The following is a 24,421-nucleotide window of genomic DNA, read 5'->3' as shown; positions in this document are numbered from 1 at the left end:
CTTAGTTCATTAACACTTAACCTGTGCAGGTCATTCAATTATTTTATTCAATTATTTTTGCATTTATGGTTATAAGTTTACAACTAAGCAGCTAATAAATCTTTTTCTTAAGATTTATCCTATTTCTTACAACACACCCCTCATTACTTCTTCAAATTTACAGAAAAAAAGTTTAATGCTCAACACTGAAACTGAATAAAAATGAATAATCAGTTAATGTCAATACCTACTGCCTAGTTATACAGCAAGATGAAGTGTCACTTTCTTATCAATACATTGCTTAGCCAAGCCATTTCTTTGATACAAAATCATGGAGTATTAATAAATACTCCATGAAATCACAACTCAGCATTAATAAGAAAATAAATATTTTATTATGCATAATAAGCTTTTCTATTTTTTCAATATTATATTTATATTGTATGTGTTGCACTGTTATTAACACTTTCAAAATATAACCGATTTTTACATAACTTAGTTAATAATGTTAGATTAACTCGTAGTTTTTGTTTTATATGGATGTGAGATTGACTGAGGTACTTATTAAGCGATCCTTTATTTTTTGTTTAAATAAGATATTGTCAAGTACTAGAGTATTGGTGGCAAAGATATCGTTAGGTAATTTGAATTTATGTGATTTTGTATAGTGCATTCTGCAGTGTGTGCAAGAGATGTAATAATCACAATAGTTAAGATTTATGGAAGCAAGGTGAAATTGGTCAGCAAGTGTATATTCAGTGTTTCAGGAATAAGTGCTGTTATGTGGCAAAAATAAAAAAAATTAATGATGGAATTAATGTCTAACATACAGCAGTGGAAAGACAGGAGAATGAAATGGACATAAAGAAACAGCAAGAATTAGCAGAGCTGAGAAGATAAAGAAGCAGATGCCTTGAAGTGAGAACTGAGATCAGATGAACAAACAAGAAAAACAAAGTCAGGAGAAAATTATGTAATCACACTATGATCAGGAGTACGTAATGGAAGTATACCAAAATCATGTTTCACTGTTGCAAAATTAACAATATTAATCATGTCATTTGTATACAGAAAGGTAAGGAACGAACTACTTTTCTTGGTTGCCCACTAATGATCTGATAAATGGTTTAACAAAGGAAAAATTAAGAGCAAAGAAGGGGATATTCTAAGTGGCCAACTGATAGCAAATCAATTGATATGCAGGTTGTGCAGAAGGAATGATGGAGGATTTCTGAACCTATGGTTTGAGTTTAATGGAAAGGATTTGTATAATTCTGACTGCATCTAAATGGTTTTAGTGTTAGGTGTCTAGAGAGAGGGCTTATTTCACTGAGCATTCGGAAGTGCAAATTCCAGACAAAATTAGGGTGAATGCAGTCGAGTTTGTATGAAGGCACCTATAAGCCGAGTGAGTGTGAGAATGACTAAGTACTGAATCTAGTCTCTCAAGCAAAAATATTGGTAGTAAATTCCGGAAACAAAAGTGATTGGGTCCTAAAGGGATGCTACAGCTTCTATATACTAATGTCAGTAATATCAGGAAAAAGAAAGAATTTTTGGCATTGGTTGGTTCAATCTCACCAAAAGTTAAAGGCATTAGTGAGACATGGCTAACATCGAATGATGTAGTTTCAGTGACAGAGTGTTAAGGGTTTAACATTTTCAGGGAAAATATGATGGTGTGAGGGGTAATGCTGATGATAGCCAGATGAATTGCATCCAAAAAGAATGGGAAATAGACAAGTGGATCTGTTCATTTAAAGCAGGCTGATGTGAAATTAAGGTCAATAAGAAAAAAAATATATGGCTGTTTGCAACTATATGCCAGGTTTCCAGGGATGATCTATTAGAAACCAAATTGACTTAAAGCTGATGAATGATTATTTAAAAGTATTTCAAAATAAATAATTAGTATAGCAATGAGGTCCATAGCTTATTCCTATACTAATTAATTACTGCCTAGGAAGTGAAAAACCTTTATCAAGGTTTTATAAATAAAGGTCAGTTAGCCTGCCTTTCAGGGAGGTGTCAGGGTTTTTTCTCCTGGAAACTCGTTTTTGTTCCTGAATAAGCTTCATCTTTGCAGGAAATACAAAAACACACAATTTACAGACAAAAGTACATTACAACTAATAGCAGGTTTCATAAGATGGTAGTGCACCTGCATGTTGGTCGCACAGCTAAAAAATTGAGCTTCAAGAAACTGCAACTATTTTTAAATTTATGAGCAGGTATGGAAATGTGTGATAAAATTCCCTTTTTTTATACAGTATGACACTACATGACCTCAGCAATTTGTAGATAAGTTAGTTGGATTAAGCAAGCCAGATAATTGAAAAATATGCAACATTCTTTAAACAAGTAACATTTTAATAACTATTTCACTAATAATTCACTAATCAGATAAATAATATAAATAATTAGAAGTAAAATAGTTACTCACCTTAATAAAAGACCAAACAATATGGTAAGTTTGACCCAATGTACTGCTCGTTCTTTATCCTAAAAGTAATACTGATTTTAATGCAACCGAGTAAGAACATGATTGCTGAGAATATAAAGAAATAGCCAAAAACAACCATATTCATTAAACAGTCCAAATATTAGATATAGTAAAATACAGTATAAGATGATTTGGTTTATGTTAAAAACAAAATTGTATTTGAGAAGAGAAGAGCTGAGCAGCTGGTTGGGACCCTGCAGCTTGACATTCAGCTCTGAGAGTTACTTGGTAATGTCCACCATGAATGCTGTATCACACAGCCAGCTCTTATCATTGTTCCCTGACAGGTTTTCCCCTTCATCTCCATGAACTGCTTGACTTCATCCCTCAGTTCGTAAAACCTCATGAGCATGTTCCTGTGACTCAGCCAACATCATTGTACTCAAGATCATTGAGTAACTCCTTAAACTGGCAGCTGTTATACCCTCTACTCATGACCAAATTTATGAATGAAACTACTTTTGACATCACATTGTTGAGTCACAATGACTTTGCACAGAGACTGTGTTGGTGTATGATGCAGTGGCATCATAATTAAATCAGTTGGACGAAGACTGAGATGATTCTGTTCTTTCCTAACAAATTCAATTAACCTTTTTTGGGAGCCAGCCAAAGCTTAGTAAGACCACTTATCTTTTCAAATATTAGTTCATGTTTTTTTAATTGATAAAATAAATCTCTCAAACAAATCATCACCTCTCGTAGTGCCATGCATGGCTTCCAGCAACAGCAGTTCTTCCTGAGTGTCAAAGTGTGCAGGTATTCCATGAACGAAAATGGCCAGTTAAGCAATATTTCTTAGGTCCGTTGTATTGTCACAAGTCAGAGAAAAACTGGAAATCTCCTGCAAAATGGTGCAATGTTTTTTTCAATTCCCTGTGCTAAGTTACTCTTGTTTGGAGATGTTTCTCTGAGACAAACTAACACTAAAACAATTTTACTCTTGTGCTAACAAATCCACAGCAGCCACCATGCACCCTTTCAGAAACTCTCCCTCTACATGAGGTCTCAGATTCTTTGCTATTAGCTCCCTCACTACATAACTCGGCAGAATAATATTGTTTCTGTCACAGTGAAGCCTAGTGAAAGCCTAGTGTTGTGATTCCAAACTCTGCTGAAGAGCACTGATTATATCCAGATGCATTTGGCCTCCCAATTCATTGAATTTAGCATATTTTAGCTGTAATGATGCTCCAGATTGGTTTTTTCATTATTGCTAATGCATTGCCACAAAATACTCATTTGTCCATTTCTCTTAGAAAGATCGACACTCTGCATCGACTTTTCTTTTCTTTGTAGTCACATTTGTAGAATGTCACACCACTTAAGTTTTAATAACTATCCAGTGTGTGCATTGAGAATGACATGGTTATTTTGCTTTGATTGCTATTCTAATCCTGCATCTTGGACTTAGAATATATCTGGCATTCATGCCATCGACTCTTGAGGTCTCCTTGTTGGCTGCCGCAGCAGCCAACGAAAAGCATACATGCTTCTCTGTCCCATCATATATGTGTGCTCTCTATCCCTTAATGGACGTTCCTTACTTGTTGCTCAAAATTTAGGTCATTATTATGATTCCTTTAATATAAATTTATGTTGCTATGAAAAAGCTCCTAGTTCATTTGTAATCATTTGGTTTGGCCCTGTGTTTGCAGGGCCAGACCAAATGATTTCACAGGCCTTATACAGCCCACGGGCTGGACATTTCCCACCCCTGCCTTATGGGATCTTGAATGTATCTTCAAGTAGACAAAAGTCAAGGGATGACTGTACATTGAAATGTATGAAATTTTGCACATGTATCCTATCTCCCCTATCATTTATCATCCAATACGATCACATTATGACAGAAAGTGGCAATAAACATATTATCATCATCATGCAAGAGTTCCATGAAGTTATAAAACTCATCTTGGGAGATGTATCCTAAACTACAGTATATCATACCACTCCTTCACCATCCATCATCTTACCACCCAATCATGAAATGATTTCCACAGTTCAACCAATCTCATACAAAGCAACCACTCCTTACTCTCTTGCTCCAAACTTCCCTTCACCTTCCAGGGATGGTCCCCTTGTCCTTTCTCTACCATACTAAAGCACTGCCCAGTGTCAATCTTGTAATTACCTTTCAACAGTTTATTGAAACTTTCAACAGGTTGTGACACTTAAAACTTTTCAACAAGTGTGGCAATCAATCCCCTGTCTTTCTATCTATGAAACTTTGAAGCACACATTCCCATAGTCCATTCTTATAACTAACACTGTACAGTCCTTATATTTTTGTTATCTGCTTCTGTACTTTTTAAAAGGTTATTTTATTCACTTTAAATTCTGGGAATCAAATCTCAGCAAATTTTTCTACATGTGATCTGATCAGGGTTTTATACAATGGAATTACAACTCTGCCAATCATCACTGTCAAGATCTCTTTACTTGTCCGCATCCACAGTATAGTTCTTTCAATTCCTCCAACAGGGTATGCAGCCTCCCATTGATCTATCCCATACATCAAGACTTTACAACAGCTGAAATAAAATCAACATCCACTTTCATTTTCTCAGCTGTCCAGCTTATTCAAATCCTCCTGAAGGATTACCATAGCTGCACTATTAATAATAACCCATTAAAAATTCATATCGAATGCAAACAATTGAATATCCCCTGCAATAAATTGATAGTGTCATTAACATAAAGGTCAAACAATACAGGTCCCACAAAGTGATGCTCTACCAAATGCCTTTGTAAAATGCAAAAGACAGATTTCACAGATAAGATTATTATCATATGCAAAATTGTGTATGTGAACTCTCGCTAATTCCTTCAAAATTTTAATACTGACAATACTGATGAATACAAATTATCCTATAGTTTACCACTTGCATTCTCATCCACTCTAATACTGTACCACAATCTTCTTTTTCCACTCCAATGCTCGGACTTCAAAAGTCAGGTCAACAGTGCTGCAAGTTCCATGGAACACATTAACACAAAATTAACGAGAATTCGTCAATTTTTTGTCAATATCCTACTACTTCATAGACATCCAGAATACTTTGTTATCGTTTGTGCTGAAAACTGTATTATTACACTCTATTCATCCCTAACACATGTCAAGGGTTAATAGAGTGAAAGGGCAATAAGAAAGAATTTAAAGCATTTAATCCTTTATTTAGAATTTAAAACAATTAATCTCCAATATTTTATCTGGTTCACTGACACATCATGAGAATTACAATATCAGACTTCTTATACATATGCACAAACAGAAAACACAAAACTAAGTGAAACACATGAACAATATTCCTGCTTATGCAGGATGTCTTCCATGGGTACCTATTGTGGAAATTATGAACTTAACATTCTTAACTGTTGGTCTTGGTAAACAGTACATTTTGACAGATATGTACACACTTTTTTGTATTAGTATTATTACGTGACACCTCTAAGGAGTCCACTCGTTCAGACAATTTTATTTCTGCTGCATAAGCTCGATTCTAATGATGATTATCAGTAAAAATGTTTAAAAAAAATCAGCTAACGCCTTTTTATTCCTGTAATCAGGGAGTAGGCGAGGCCATTTAGCCCTATCTAACTTTTGGAGACTGAGTGGGCAGTTCAATCTCCACTAGTAGCAATCAGAGATAGATGGCCCAATGCTATCACTAATTAAGCGGTACTCAGTGAAGATAGATGGCTCAAATGTGCCGCTATCTCGTGGTCCCTAACGCTAACACAATATATTTAATGTCTGAAATAATGTGGGTTCTACGGTCGATTTTCTTGAGTTTACAGGACGAAAAACCCGAGTTTCCGGGAGAAAAAACCTGCTTGCCCATGCCAGAGATCGACTAACTCGGGAACCGGTCGAAAAAAGGCTTAGAAAAATTTCCTCTAGTCGCCAACTAGACTCGAAACCAAGTGTTCCTTCGTGCAGCCAAGCGCCATGGTTGGCAAACGCCACATCCACTGAGCTACACAGGCTCCGTAAAAATGTTTGATAGTAAATAATAAAGGAAGATTTTCAATGATTGAATTTACTTTGATAGCAAATGGTGTCACACTTAACTGTTTTGCAGAACACTACATTTGGCAGCAGGAAAAGGCACATCCATTCAGAATAGAAAAGTTCGCTAGAAAGAAAGTATGTGATAAAAGATGTCCTTTGAGATTTAAATTCTAAAAGTATTTTAATATGCCATATCCCTATTCTATGCAACAAGCTTTTTGTATTTTGATGAAAGCAGACAGTAGATGTTTGTTTTCATTGCATGACATGCAGAATACCTCTCATATGATTCTAAACAGAACCACATGATCCTATGTCAAATGCAGTGGTCTACAAATGCCACAATGTGTTGGAGAACCGATTACTGATTTCTAAATACCAGAGAAATCTGGCATTTGCCATTTTCTTCAATATCTTACAAAGAGAACTGGTCATAGTAATAGGTCAGTAACTGATTACTTTTATCGGTTCTTTTCCTGGTTTTGGGATGGCAACTACAATGACTTTATGCCATGACTCTGTAGACAACTCCCCTAAGTATGTTGTATAGTAAGAGACGGTCCATTGAAAGTGATGAAACATATTTTATCAATTCATAAAGGATATCGTCAATCTACATTGCACTGATATGAGAGAAAAAGGTGCTTGTGGCCAACCATAGAAAAAACTGTTTGATTGGGTTTTAAGTGAAAGAGCAAAAGGTATGAGAATGCCTACTGTCTGTGTGATGTAGGGATCAAAAAGAATTGCAAAAAACGATAATATAAACTTGGTTATATTATGAAGAGAGACAATTTAAGTTTTGACATATCTGGTTCTAGGACTGTGAATCTGAAGGAAGCAAAATAGGTTTCAGTTGCTACAATAGGGCACAAAAGGCCTATGATTTTTTGGATTTGAACAGTGCAATGTTCACTTAATATTAATTTACCTTAGTTTTGTTATTACATTTGATTTACCTCTCATACCTTTCAAATGTATACCGCACATGTTCATTTATAACAAATTTATGACTATTTTGTATAGATAACACAGGCATTATCTATCATAAAATATGGTACTTGAAATCAAGTTGAACTACATTTTATTTTTACAATATCATTCAGACACTTCACAAATGGTAATTTTACAAATAAAATTCTATTGCAAAAGTAGCAACATGCAATATAAGCTTTGTGAAATTGCAGCTGTTCAATGTAGAAGTCACAAGCGTGAGCTAAAGCAAATTTCTACCATTGGCTTATTTATGTATGTGTAGGCACTTCCCAGTATTAACACGTTAACTGATAGATGATGTAAACTTGATTCCATGACCATTTTTGACTGTAAGATGCAACATGACATGGTTTGGTCCAAGGAAGTTTAAAGCCATGTAACTTGATGTTACATGTACTTATCATGAATAATTGATTCACTCGAACTAATTACATCAATTGTGAGATTGTCTTCCTAAGACTTTAATGTGAATAACACGTACTGTGCCCCTACTCCAAACTTCATAGATGAAGTCAGAAGGGAAACTAAAACATTTGCCATAACTCATGACCTGATACAAATAGTTAACCTATTAACCAAAATATTAGATAATCCTTATCATTGTTCATCCTCTGGGCTTTTGTAACTAGCTCTTCCTCGAAATATGCAGTGGATGCCTGCTCTTTCCATGGTAACTCTGACCACTAACCTATTTAATTTAAGTCTTCTGCAGATAATCCCAGCCTAGCATCTTACTCTATGGAAGTACCATTGTGTCAGCTGAGGCAACCTCCAGAATTGTTGACTCTTCTGTAATCACACTGCTGCTTTTGCTTTCCTGATCCAAATAAATGCACTGAATTATTAACTCAAGTAAGCCTCATTGAATGGGAGCATTCCTTTTCCATTGCATTTCAAACCACTGATTTGTATCCAACCCCTGGTTATCAAAAAAAATTCAGCTCTGTAGTCCATGATAAAACTCAGCATATGTTGAGTAGCTTAAATTAAAAACTCCAGCTTCTCAATCAGTGTACAGAACCCCAAAAACAAGTAGAAAAGTTAATTCTAAAGCCATCTGGTCCCTTGTTAAGGCTATTACGCATAGCTTATGCCTTTGCCCTTCCTTGCTTCCACCTCTTGCAACCTGAGTGCACCATGATACCCTCACCCAATGAAAAGGAGGACCTCTGGTATCAGTCTTTCTCTTGTCTTACCTGGGCGACCAAATAACTTCCATATTATCACAAACTACCAACCTATATGCCTCTGATTTGCCAGCAGAATGTCAGTAAATCATAAGACTAATGATGCTTCTGATCCAGATAGTATTCCTCCAGTTGTGCACAAACCAGTGCTCCAGAATTTACACCCATCCTGTACTGCCTATGAAAGTTATAATATTCTACTGCTATCCAGTCTGTACACAAAATAAAGGGACAAGAGTCATCCAAATATCACTCATTGCTCTCACTTCAGTACTCTCAAAAGTGATGAAAGTTATCAACAACCAGCTTATTCACTAATTGGTGACTTATCAGTTAATTAGAAATCACCAACTGACAAAAATGGATTCCGCCATTCTCATTCTACAGCTGATCTAGCTAATCTCACCCAACGTTTGACACAGGCCATGGAAAGAATTGGGGAACCATGTTATTTCTCTCAATATTTGAAAGGTAATCCTTTGTGTGTGGCATTTGGGTCCCCTGAATGAGACATTACATGGCTCCCTCCAACACTGTTTGGATTGTCAGCTTCCACATTGCATGTCATAGTGGACAGAATCCTCTCATCAGATTTCTCCATGAATTATGGACAAACCCCAGGGTTTTCTCTCCCATATTCTTCTTCTTTTATATCAATGACTAACTCCCTCTCTGACTTCAAATGCTATTTATAGCCATGCCAATGACTATAATCTCCCTAATTTGGGAAATTAGTACTCAAATAATATATGTCTTGAGATCTTCCATAACCCACGTTCTCAATAAACTTCATCTTCCTTCATTTTATCCATCTCAATTCTTTGGAATGCCCCCATACTGTTTTTCTCACCAACTACAACCAAAAACACTTTATATTAATTTATTTTTAACAGTATTGTAAGAACAAAGACTGATAAGAAAATAGTTCTTCATGTAGCTTCCTCAATGAGAGGGATGTAACACCATGTCCTTCCAGTTTTCTCTTTTGGTGACTTTCCTTTTAGTTTCTGCATAGCCATGTGATCATGTCCATGATCTTATATCTTCGAGCCAAGTCCTACGTTTTTTACCTCTTGATCCTTTTCCAATTTTTCCTTCTAAAACTGTTAGTATCCTCTGTCCTGCTGAAACTCTCAGTTCAACCTGCCAATCTCAACATTTCCTGTAATAAAGATCGATGTGGTCTCAGTCTCTCTGTAAGACATCTGTATTTGTCACTACTTCTGTCCATGGGATTTTCAAAGCTCTCCTATAGCACCACATTTCAGAAGCCATTATCTTTTGCCTTACTCTCTTCTTGAATATCCAGGTCTCACTTCCATATGTGAAAATTGGCCACACTAATGTTCTTATCATTCTTTTCTTTGTGTCAATACTCACGAACTTCTGAGCAGATCTTTATTTTTCCAGAATGCATATTTACTTATGGCTGTTCTTATTTTTATTTCTTTATCTTGCTTTCCATCTGCAGTAAAGTAGGTGCCTAAATATTTGTATTCTGTTGTATGTTCAATTTTCATATCTGTGTGAATATTTCTGGCTTTAACCACCTTACCGGCCATTGTGGATCAAATACGCATCCGCATATGCTTGGTATCCCTCATATATTTCATTGTTACAACAATGGTATTACAATTTTAATAAGCACTTCGCATCCATGATAAAGTGAACGTCTATAGACGTCTTGGCCGGTAGCGTGGTTAATCTGCTTTCTTGAGATTTTCATAAATTTTGTCTTTTTTGCATTTATATCTAATCTAAATTCTTTATCTTTTTCAACTGATTAATTTGTTTGTTTTCTGCTATTAGAATATCATCAGAATATCTAAGATTGCTGAATTTCACAGCATTCATACTAATTCCTATTTTTCGTTTTTCAATCTTTTTCATCACTGTCCCATTACTCTTCTGAATCCTGTCTGTTCTTCACTAAATTCACCATCTATGGCTATTTCAATTTGTTTGTTAACAATGGTTAAAATAATTTTAGCTGCATGGGATATTAGGCATACAGTTCTATAATCCTTGCAATTTATGCAGATAGATGTAAAAACTACAGGTAATTGTATTGTTTTAAGAAAATAGTTACTATTTATTAACTTATTTGCTGGTGGTATATGCAGAATCTTCAGAGCACAAAAACTGTTCATCACAGTATGCAAAAAACCATGTGCAATACAACTAGTTTAAACAATTGCAGCAAACAACATAAAGTCCTAATTAGGCACCAAAAATATCAGACAAAAAGATCAATAATTTGATTAATTTGTTTCTGTTTTGTGTTATTAGAATGGTATCATCAGCATATCTAACATTGCTGAATTTTATACCATTGATACTAATTCCTATTTTTTGTTTTTCAATTTTTTTCATTAGTCTCGCTATAGATATTAAATAGATTTAGTGAAAGGATAAAACCTGATCTAACTCCTCTTTTTATTTTCATTACAGAAGTCTCATCGTTAAATAGCTGCATTTTCTGTTTGGTGTAAATCATTTTTATAATCTTAAGAACATGATCTTCTATGTCTAATTTATTGAACATTTTATTGTTTTACCGAGTCAAAAGCCTTCTTAAAGTCTACGAATCATATGTAAATGTTCTTATTTCTTTCAAGTGGTCTTTCTATTAGTATTTTTATTTCCAGGATAGCATTAATAGCTCTTCTGAAGGCGTTCTGTTGTTCACTAAATTTGTTTGTTAACAATGCTTAAAATAATTTTAGATGCATCGGATATTAGGATCATATTTATGCAATCCTTGCAATTTTGTGCACTGTTTCTTTGGAATTGATATGTAGATTGATGCAAAAACTACAGTGAATTGTATTGTTTTAAGCAAATAGTTACTATTTATTAACTTCTTTGCTGGTGGTATATGCAGCATCTTCAAGGCACAAAAGCTGTTTGTCACAGTATTCAAAGAACACTCTGCAATTGGACTAGTTTAAACAATTGCAACAAACAACATAACATCCTAATTAGGAACCATACATGTCAGACAAAAACATGAATTGGTTACCTCATTCCCCTTAATCATTTACTCACATGGCGATGTAGAGTTATTGGTGCATGACCTTTCATGTGAAGTCATCATAAAAAATCCTCTTCTGGGAATAGTGAAATGCCAGAAGATGAACTCCTAACTATTTAAAACTGTCTTCTGCAGACATTAATCTTGAATGTAGAATTGTATAATAGACTTGATATTTTCTGGCATCCATAATAGTTACACTAAAATTTTTGTATTCATTTGGCTTTGTAGCATTCAATTTCTGGGCACATAGATTTGTTTGACTTGCATTTGGGAATGGATTTTTGGAAGTATGGCGATGGTCAGTGTACAAATGTTCTCTTCTGCTGAAAAAATGTTTAGTTCTAGTTTGATTGCAGATCATCAGGCACACATGTTAGATCTAGAACAAGAAATTTGGTCAAACTCATATTTACTACAGTTAAATAAGCTTAGGGATTATACAGTTTAACTAAAAGGACTGCTGAGATATCCTTAAAGTTTGGGTGTACCAAAAGGATGATATTCCTAGACAGAAGGTTTTTCTCTTTTGAACTTTAAGCTCCAAACTTACCTCATCTGGAACATCAAGGAGATCCAATGTGACTAACCATCTCTAGAATGTTTGAGTGTTTTATGAGATACTGCCATACCTGGTATTTCTACAAATGATTTTGCTTGTCATAGTTTTTCTGAGTCTTCCTGATAAGATTTCAAAATTTTCATTAACAGTTTAACTGTTTTTGTAGATCCTGCCAGCTTTTTTACATTATTTTGAATAAAGGACGAAATGCTTCCTTCATTGCATTTGACCTATTGCATGGATGACGTCTTGATGAAATACTGATATACTTATGTTTCAGATACGTTTTGTTTGTTATTTTAGTTGTCATATTCTCTGTATATATAATATCCATTTGGTTAGGATCTTGTCCAAATTCCTTGAAATGTCATGATGAAGACTTTATGTTTGATGCCAGATATCCCTAATTATCACATAGCCAGATCATATCTGGTTCTGTAATAGGTGAGGATATCTGGCATTCACTATCTCATGAGCAATGAAAGTGTTTGGACTACGGTGTGGGCAACTGCAACCACACTAAACCCACCAATCCTTGCAAGTCTTTAGGAAAAGAAATTGCATAAATAGGCTAAAGGTATGCCTATAGCCTATATACTCAATATACTCGACTAAGATCAATCAACCTGGTGAACAGAACATGGTGCAGTGTGCTACTAGACACCATTGGATGAAGAGAGGAAGTATATGACAAGGAGGGCAATAGGGACAGATGAGATGTGTCTGTTAACAAATGTTCACAGTTGGCAAGAAGTCATATACAGAAGCAAGTTGACAAACTATAATTTGCAAGGAATAGGATGGGTAATTATAGTAATTGAGTAATTTATACTAAGTGAGGTCTAAGTAATTTTCTACCACTTTTTAACAATGTTAAGGCTAAGGTGGATAAAAGAAATATATTATTATTATTATTATGGAACACCTTGAGGGAGTCCAAAGACTCATTGATGGAGGACTCATTGAATGTGGTGTGAAAGCCATGTTTCATCAGTACTTTGATATCTTTACTTATATACTTCTGACATAGAGAATAGCAATGGTAATGTTGTGGTCCTGTGTATTGGGGGAGGGAGGGGTAACGGGGCTCTGTACCATTTTATCATGTACCAATTTGTAGCCATTGGCCAAAAACGTATGGCACAGATATTTGAGTTGTGTACAGAGTTGCATCGTTAGAACAAATGGATCTCGAAAAATATAGTGAATGGAAATGGAAAAAGTAAATATAAATGGAAAAAGTTGGTGATCAAACTGAAAGACAGTGACTCATGTCTCAAGAAATGGTAAACAGTTGTTTGATTCTTCTTCTACTATGAAGTCGATTTTGGAGTGTTGGCTGTTTAGGTAGGTGCCACACCTATCATTTAAATAGCCAAACTAGTAGCCTGAAAGAGCTGTGATAAGATCATTGTTTTCAAAGTGTTCCATAAAAGTTTCCTAAAGGCAGGTGACAGGGAGTGAATCCATAGAAGAACCATGAATCTGTATGTAGAAATTTACTCCTCATGTAAAGTAACCTACATACATAGTAAATTTGATTAATTCAGAGATATCAGGGGGAAATGATAAAATCAAGGGTGTCTATCAGCTGTGCATTGGTAAATAAAGAGCTAATATCAAAACTAACCATTATATCCGAATTTTTAATGATGTGATTTTGTGACTAGTGTTTTCAAATGAACTGAATTTTTTAAACAAGGCTAATCCACCAAAAAGCAAATATCACATAATGAAATAACCGCCTGTAAACGTTATATAAGAATAAAAATATTATTATTAGAAAAGCCGATAAGGGAAATCCAACAGTTATCATAAATCAAGTTCTCTTATGTGACAGTCTTATGTACCAAATTATAGATGGACATCTGCCTATGTCTCAAAGGAAATAAAGTCCAAAAATTACTTTAAAAATGTGACTTCCTAGCTAAAAGTCATCATCAAAAAAAATAAAACTAGTTCATATTAAACCACCCCATATGTATGGATTACCAAAAATCCACAAACTTAATATCACCCTATGTCCCACAGTCGATAGCATAGATAGTACCATATATAAACTGGCCGAACCAGTAGCCAAGTCGCTTGTACCCCTTACTGGCAAATCCCCTGCTTCTGTAAAATAATCAGTCCATTTCAAAACATAACTGTTTATCATATTGTGACATATCAGTCACCCACATTTCAGATGTATCGCTATCTTTTTCCATTTACAGAAAGTCAACACGCATGGTAAGATAACTACATAAACAATCACATGATCCAGTTGAAAATAATAGCATTTTAAAAACATTTACACAGAACCAGAGCCATTTGTTCTAATAATACAGCTCTGATCACAGAACTCAAATATCTGTGTCATACATTCTTGGTCAATGGCTACAATTCCTACAAAATAGATAAAATACTCCATGGCCCTATAACCCCCCCAACCTAATACATATTAACACATTACCATTTCTATTCCCTATATCAGAGGTACATAAGAAAACGTAGCAAATGTACTGATGAAACATGGCCTTCGCACCTCTTTCCAACCTCATGTTACACTAGCAAATCTGATCTGCGCTAATTGATAAACGTCACCTTCTAGCTCAACCTGGAGTGTATGAAGTTCCCTGTGACTACTCTGGCCAAACAGAACGATCAGTTAACATCTGCCTGGAGGAACATAAAAATCTATTTGCTACTATTACTCTGGAAAGTCAGGACTAGCAGAGGATTAGATGAAAGAAAACAAATGTGGTATTTAGAAGCCATGATAGATCTGAAAGGTTATATTTGAGTCATCCATGGCTTTAAAGAATTCTCCTAAACAAATATGGTTGCATTAATTGCCAAAAATTTGGGAGACTGTTATTGTAAGATCAAATTCCACACAGCAAAGTTTTTACAACATTAGAGGGTGCCAAAGTAGGCCTTTAGATCTTTTGTCCATTACAATTGTACTGTTTCACTTACTGTAACATATATTAGCTGTGATGTGTTCTTTTTTCAGCTGAAATTTTAAATTACTGATTTGAAATTCAGCAAAATATAAGCAGTTAATAAAACATCTTTTAATAAAAGTGTTTGTCTTGATAAATTAGTTATCGAACTGGATCATGCAGACAACAAAGGTGAGTTTACAAAACAGCATGGAGGTAAGTTGCATCTGCACAAATGTCAACAGTACCTGGAGCAAGTGTCGAGTTTGTTTTCTTAGTGAGTATCTTATGGCCCTGCAGGTTATACGAACTGGTATTGACAGGATACACTACTATCAGGAGAGAGCATGTGAATACTAATGATATCACGTGATTTGAATCAGTTGGAGCAGAAAGCTGGAAGTGCAATATCGGTAACAATTTTCAATGTAACAAGTAATTTAAAGCAATCTAAGCAATCTATGAGGAGGGATCAAACAAGATGAAATAAATGATGAGGTATTGATACAGACTTAGATCAATAGCTGGTGAAGGAGAAAAGATCAGCAAATCAAACTAATGGATGATAAATGAGTAAAGACTAATTATCTAAATGATTATGTAACAGTAAATTCTTATAAGAACATAGCCAAATTTACTGAACTGTTGCAAGACAACTTCCTTAAGCTACATGCAACAGAAAGAACTCAATGTCAAAGAGTGTTAGAAGCATCAGTTACTGACACGACTTCTGCAGAAGTCGTGTCAAAGTAACATGGATTCTGCATCCATGTCAAAGTATCATGGATTCTGCATCCATGATACTTTGACATGGGAAATGGCTGCATACATGGATGTTGCAGTCAGTAAAGGTTGAACTACAAAGGAGAAAATTATAGTAGTCTACTATTTATCTCTTCCCTTTGGAGGAACCTGAAATTCTTAGAGGATATATCCCTAGTTGGTGGATAGACAATGCCTTTCAGATACGAGTGAGGGGGAAATGAAATATCTCTTGTGGACCAACAGGCAACAGCAGCATCTGATCCATAGTAGGTGGCTACAAACGTTTGTTCCCCATGTTAGGAGCATCTGAATGAACCATTTAGTTTAGTTACATCTAAGTCATGACTAAAATCGAAATATGATTGAAATCTGGTGCAATGTGGAAGTGCAAAGCAAAAGAGCAACATACCAGCTTGGACACTGCCTAGATAAACAATGTACCCAACTGAGTGATCAGGGTTAGGTTGGCAAGTTAACTACACCAGGGAAGTGTAATAAAAATTAAAACCAGCAAGAGGCAAGTTATCAGTAGGAACATGAAATGTCTGTACATGACAGTTCCAGGAAGGGTAGAATTACTTTGCAAGGAGATGGGGCAATACAGGTATTACATTCATGAAGTAGCAAAATGCACTAGACAGTCAGGGGAGGTGAGGGGTAGAAGAATCCTGGTAATAGTATAAAATATGAGACAGGAGTTGGATTTCTTCTAACTTAAGGAAGAAAAGCTTTATTAGGATACATACCAACAAATGACAGAATAATAATGTCAAGATCATTTAACAGTCATGCAATTCAGATCTATTCACCCACTTCAGAAAGTACTGAAGAAGAAATGGTTATACTATAGCAACTTCGATATAACCTTGAAATCAGTACCAAAGATAGATATCACTATTAGAGATTGGAACATGAAGATGGGAAAGAATAATGGACATAGATATGAATTAACTAATGAAATAGTAATTTGTAACACACATTTCCAGCAACAAAAGGACTGCAAGAAGTGGAAGTTGCATCATCAGGCAGAACTAAGAACATGCAAGCATGGTTGGCAGAATAATTAACGTATCTGCTCCCAAGCCAAAAGGCTGCAGGTTGGAATCCCACCGTGGGCATGGATGTTTGCGATTGTCTGTGAAAATACCAGTGGTGGTGGTCAGCAGTACATGGCATTGGTATAGATGATGAAGTTGCAGTATGTTGTAGTTATTGGACTGAGTGGTGATCATGGAGTTGTAGAGTAGGTGCCTTCCCTTGATGAGTCTGGACTCTCTGGATGGTGACACATAATAATAATAATAACATGCTACATATGATACTCAAAAAAGAGTTGGGCCACATCAGTTCAACAACGTCAAAGGTTTCAAGAAACAGACAAGAAATCAGATTATAGCGTGGTGATTGCCATTATCAAGTAGAAATTCAAAATCAGAAAGATATGAAGACATTGATTGAGGAAGTGGCATGTACTGTAGTTGAATCCTATGTAATGAACAGGAGAGTGATATTATTCTTGCAGAACATCAATGATAATGTAGAGGCAGCTGTCAAAAATTGTGGAGAAATAGGAAGATGGTTATAGAAGCATGAGACAAAGGGGACCCTAATATCCCTAAGTATCTTTATCCTGCTTTTTCAGAAGGAACACTGGGTGTGAACAATGGAAGGAACAATGAAAGGATATTGTGAAATGAATTTCAATTCAAGGTAAACAACTTGTGATTTGCAGGTGACATAGTCATTATTGAACTAGAAATAATAGATGAACATGTATAAAACAATGATATTCAGAGAAGACGACGAAAGAATCTTTCTATAAAATATTTCGTAATCCAATATTTGTCTCACATTGACCATCACTTCTGACTCACAATCTTAGTGAGCATTTGTTTATATAAAAAGAAGGTAATCAGTAATGTGAGTGGCTTGCAGTACATGAATAATGACTTGCACAGATTTGAATTGTGAGCAGGTGAAAATGGCTAACAGTTTAATGTAAGTAAATGTAAAGTCATCCACTTTGGTGTATTGATAAATCAAATGATGTATTATAATATTCTAAAAGAAATTCATTAGACTAGGGATCATGGAGTTTTAGTAAACAGGCAGTTGATGTTCAGAAGCCAATATAGCAAAAATTGCAAATACATCTTAGATAATTATTTTAATGTTAAAACAAATAGTGACATATAAAGCAAGGAAGTTATTTCCTTCTTTACAAGGCCTTGATATGACCTCACCTGATGACTATTGTGTCTATATGGGATCTCTTGGTTTCTAAGGTAATGCGATCAGAGAATAAGAAAAACAGACAGAATTTCCACTGTCAACATTGACAAGCAGGAAAAAGAGGGATAATACGATAGAGAGAGATACAAACTTCTGAAAGGATTGTAGAGGAAACCAGTAGAAAGAGTTTATAATTTATGAAGGCTGGGAGGAATTTTTTTTTATGTTGAGCCCATTCACAAGAGGTTCATAGATCAATCTATAGTACATTAGTACCCTGTATGGGTTTGGAAAGAAGGTATTTGTTCACATTCGATTTGAATGACTGTAGATTGTATTTCTTAGGGAACACATCAAGGAGAAGACTATTCCATAGTAAAGCAGTTGCTTGGACGGAGGAGGAGAAGAAATTTGTTCTGTGGGTTTCAAGGTGAAAAGTGTAAGGATGTTGAGCAGCAGCTGCACATGTTCCAATGAGCTTAGTACTAAGTGGGGGAATTATTGATCCTATTTTGGATGAACATTTTCCATGGAAATATTTGTAGAAAACATATGCATAGACCAATTGTCTGTGTGAAAGTGGGGGAATGAGTCGGTAAGAGATGGGTCATTGATAAGTCTGCATGCTCTCCTCTTTATGGAGTCAAACAATTTGAGGGTGCTTTTGGGGGTCCCACATCATATGTGGGACAGTATTTGAATGGTTGGGTGGATTTGTGATTTTTATAAGGTTAATAGCTGTTCAAGGGTGAAGTAGCATCATGAGAAAAAGACAAATCCTAGTTTTTTAGAAGCTCAAGATGCAATGGTTGTTATGTGTTTGTGCCAGGAGAGGCTTGATGTCAGGGTTATTCCAAGAAGATAAATCTCAGACTATATGGAAATTTGGGTATTGTCAAAAAATAATACTGGGGAAAACTGGTTCTTTTTATGAGAAATGAGACAGTACTGAGTTTTATTTGCATTGAAATTGACTAGGTTATCTGAACCCCACTGGAGGATGGCTTGGAGGTCTGAATTAAGGGCAGTTGTGGATGTCAATCAGCAGGTTGAGGTGAATTGTGTGGAGTAAGGTTTATCAAAAGAAAGAGGTTCAGAAGACATCCATGAAGTTAAGAATGAATTATCCAAAACAGGGAATGAGAGCTAGATTTTCCTCATGGAGCAGTGCGACTGGATTTTCTTATCTTTGGATGTGGTGCATGAAGTTAGTGTGACTGAATTCAAGAAATGTTAGGTATGTGACCTATGTCCATGAGACATTGGCTTGTTGGATCCTTCTGGTAATATATTCACAGCTACCCTTCTATAGAAGCAACTTTAAAAACTCTTCTGAAAACTATGCTTCTAACAATACATTCATTTATTTGTTTGTCACCTTTCCCAGTCTAGTTTCAACATGAAAATCTTTTGTCATCTACCTACATTCCATCTGCCTTGTGCAAGAGGTCCTTGCATAATTTTTAATGAAAGTACTGAATATATAAATTTTTAAGAACCATACTGATAGTTTCTTTTTTTTCCTACTTAATATATACCAATTGTGGCAGAGAATGATTACAGGATTTTAAGCATGTCTGGTATTAATAAATATATAAAAATGACTTGTTAAAATATAATACTGCAAAAATGTACCATTCAGCTCTAAAAGAACCGATGTATGATATTTTACTCCTAAAGAAATCCAATACAAGTCTGTAAGAGTCCCTAAATTGAGTAACTGCTGCAATAAATTTGGTAGGAAAATTGCCTACAAAATGACTATGAAAGCAGACAGGAACATTGAAAACATCAAATGCTTCTTGAATGTCCAATAGGATAATTTAAATATTTCAGCTATTTAGGTAGACAGTTTTTGTGTAGATGTCAAATTTAATATGGAAATACACAAAAGTAGCAAAGCTCATATGGTAGGAAGTTCACTGAATAAATTTTTATGGAGAGAAATTAGTCAAAACACTAAACTAGCACTATACAGAGTTGAAACCAATTGTTCATATATCTATCTGAGAGTTGCATTAGAAATAAAACAATCGAACAACGACTGAAGTCCACACGAGTTCTGAGAAAGATTAAGGGAGCAAATAGATGGTATTATTGGCAATATCATATGAAAAACAAGGATATTAGAAATGAAACATAGATCCTTAGCATTCAGGATTGTGTGAGCAGAGTTAAGTAACTCATATAAACAGAATGGGAGGGGAAAAGTTACCAGAACCAGTTTTGTTTTTTTCAGGATAATACGAATATCAAGAGAAAGAACAATAACCATGTGGAATGATACAGTACGATGTTTCTTAGAAAACTAAAATATGAGATCTGATATAATTCTGTCTTGATAGATAAATAAATTAAGACTGGAAGAGGGACAGAAATGTCAGATTTGGGATGCACATAAATTATAGTAATGTCGAAACTATATGAGGATAATAATACATCACAATTAAGAAACCATGTGACTAGAGTATGATCTAGCCATACAAAAATATAATGATGGAAAACAGATAAGAGTGAACTCATAGACACCAATACAATTTAAGATGATACTATCTCTGCTAGTTTCCATAAATTACGGAACAAATGCAAGCTCCACTCCACTGGTGAAAGACCTTTGCAATCTAATTGCATCAATGGTAAACGACATGATGGAGGCTAAACAAAAAAAACTCAATGCCATCATTTGGAATTTCCCAACGGAAAATGGAAAATCATTATTACAAGAGGACATCAACAAACTAGCAGAAAATTGCAATCTATCCCAATGGCTTTAACAGGCCTTTAAAGCCCAAAACCTTCCAAGCATGCTTGGATTTCGTAACCGAAATACGAGGATAGAATGGTCACTCCTATGCCTCAAGGTATTCTTGGCTGTATCCCTGTGTGTTCAATGGTCCGGTTTGCCTGCTTGTGGGATGAAAAACACCAGATAAACTGGCGGAAAAAACCCTACTGCCCACGCCCAAGACCGGCTAACTTGGCTATGGCTGAGGAAGATCCTTCAGCTCCTCACGTCTCCGACGGGAATCGAACCTAGGACACTCCTTTCCCAGGCATATGGTTGCAAAGCGCAAAGCCACTAGGCTAACCGCCGGACAGAAAATTGCAATGATCCTATGAATATCGCCAGGTGCTATCAGTTCAGAACAATAAATAAAAGGAAGGATGGTATGACCTTTCTGCACCTAGTAAAAGTGACTTGTCACATGCCAACCAGCACATCAAAAATAATAACAGCGATAAACAAGTTCAAAGGCACCGGCCCCAATCGAGCATACATGCACAAAGGGAACAAAGACATCAGCTTCGAAGACAACTCGAAGAAAAACGTCAAAATAGTGAAAACAGTTGGGCCATCGACTACAGACAGGATAATTGATCAAAAAACCAAGTGATGCCACTAATAGCCATCATGGAGACCAGCATGCAGGCATCACATGGGAAACATGCAAGACCAATGTTGTCCAACATACAATTAAAAAAAATCCTACACATCCACTTCACCATCTGTGGCCTAAATTCCAACCTGAATAGTGTCCACTACCACCTATATCCTACCAAACTCCACCTACTCTTCCTTGCAGAAACACATATCTCACCATCCCCCAGCACCACCTATCTAAACCTTCCACAGTACACACTCTTCAACAAGTTTCATCCCAAGAGTGGTGTCTGTGCATACATCCACCCTGACATACCTTCCCAGAGTGCACCAACTTTGACCTCATTTGGTTGAAAATATCCTTTCACCACTCAGTCCAATTCATCTGCTGTCTCTATTGCTCCAAATTTTGGCATTTCATTTCATTTCAGGATTGTACTCAGAAAACCAGCTCTCATACACAGTAATCACATGATTTAAATCATTGGGTTCAGTTTAACTAATGGAAGCAGTGATCTTTTTGACCACGCTACAATTTTTGGAACCATCTGCATCTTTTGCATGGAACTTTCATATTTCTCAATATTCAATCAAAATCCTGTGAACAATGAAACAATGTCGTTGATGTCTCTCTTGTTGTGATGGGCTACCCTGCACATTGCTCAGCTCTCCCTCTCCTCCAAAAACAGCCTGTGCCATTTAAACTAGTATCATATGCCCAGTGAATTTTATCGAGCATTTAATTAGCATTATCATTCAGTTTAACACAAATTTAATTGCACAACAATGTTCAAGATTTCACCTCTCCATTTTCATGGACACACCACATATATACACTTTCTATAAACACCCATCTTGATGGATGTTTTCTCTACTGACAAGAAACTGGTACTAACAAAGAGCAGGAATCATTCTAAAATATCATTGCTGGTTCAACAATACTGCCAATTGAAATAAAGAAAAATCTCTCTAGGTTAGTCAAGTAAATATTAGTTTTATATCCTACATTTCAGTGAAACGTTGGATATTAATTAAAATATTTACTTGACTAACATACAGAATTATGTCTTTAATTTATTAATACCAGTAGTCAAAAAAAAGGTCATAACAGAACAATCTCATTAAATATTTTTAAAACCTCATACACTTCATATCAGAAATGTATCTGCTAGTCAAACATGGTCTAAAGCATCTCTGGCAATAGAGTAACTTCATGAACATTCAACCTATTCAATTAAAATTCTGTTTTTTTTTCTTTTAACATTTATGGTCAAACATTTACATTCCTAGCAGCTAATAAATCTTTTCTTAAGTACATATTGTTACAAGCAGAATTTACCTAGTTCTTATAACACAGAACCTCGTTACTTCTTAAAATTTGCAGAAAAAAATTTTAATTCTAAACATAAAAATTAACATTCACTGAAACTGAATATAAATGAAATGTCAGTCAATACTGAATGCATAATTATACAACAAAATTAAGTCACTTTCTTACCAATACATTGCTTAACCACAATATTTCTTTCATGTAAAATTATGGAGTGTTAATAAACAGAATTTTTTTTTCTTGCTGCTTAATTCACAACTCAACCCTAATAAAAGAAAATAAATATACTGTTATACATAATAAAGTTTGCTATTTTTTTCGATAATGTTTATATTGTATGTGTTGCACTCTTATTAGCACTGCCAAACGATAAGCGATTTTTACATATCTTAAGTTAATAATGTTAGGTTAACTCATTGTAATTTTTGTTTGATTGACTGAGTTACTTAATTCGCAAGTGAACCTGTATTTTTTCGTTTAAATAAGATATTGTCAACATGGCATCAATGAGTGGTAGAGCAATGGAGGCAAAGAAGTCATTGTTGAGTGATTTGAATTTATGTGATTTTGTACAGTGCATTATACAGTGTGTGTGAGATGTAATCATCGCTAAAGTTAAGATTTATGGAAGGAGGGTGAAATTGGTGAGTGTGTATTAACCAGGTATCCGTCAATATGGATGAAATACATCACTCCTCTACCCTACATATCCATCATATGTTTCAATGTAATAGCAAAGATATTACAAATTTTAATATGTATTTCACATCCATGTTAACATGGACTTATATGTCTTTGCCAGTTGGGTGGTTATGTGTTTTAATAATTAGTGCTAGATAGGTGGCAAAAATTTTAAAAAATGAATGATGGAATAAATGTATAACATGCAGTGGTGGAAATACAGAATTAAATGGACATAAGGAAACAATTTCCTTGCATGTTATTCTACAAAGAAAAAAGTGCAAAATCGAAAAGTTGCAAAAGCAACAAGAGATTAGCGGAGCTGAGAAGATAAAGAAGCAGATGGCTTGAAAGAGAACTGAGATCATGTGAACAAATGAGAAAATTATGTAAGGAGACTATGACCAGAGGAGTACTTAATGGAAGTATACCAAAATCATGTTTCCCTGTAAATTAACAATATAATCATACTATTTGGATACAGGAAGGTAAGAAAGAAGTAATGCTGATGATAGCCAGACGAATAGCATCCAAAAAAGAACATGAAAGAGCCAAGTGGGAGTCTGTTCATTTAAAGCAAGCTGATGTGAAATCAAGGTCAATAAGATAAAATATATAGATGTTTGCAGACATATGCCAGAGGGTTCCAGGGATGATCTGTAATAAACAAATTGACTAAAAGGTGCTGCATAATTATTTAAAGTATTTTAAAACAAGTAATTAGTATAGCAACAAGCCTCCATAGCTCATTGCTATACTAATTAATTACTGCCTAGGAAGTGAAAAACCTTTATCAAGGTTTTATAATGGTCAGTTAGCTTGCCTTAC

Source organism: Typopeltis vanoorti, chromosome 2 (assembly GCF_054136105.1).
Source record: "Typopeltis vanoorti isolate ZY-2024b chromosome 2, IOZ_Tvanoo_1.0, whole genome shotgun sequence".
Taxonomy (NCBI): domain Eukaryota; kingdom Metazoa; phylum Arthropoda; class Arachnida; order Uropygi; family Thelyphonidae; genus Typopeltis; species Typopeltis vanoorti.
The sequence above is the reverse complement of the archived record's forward strand: the minus strand, read 5'-3'. Positions refer to the sequence as shown.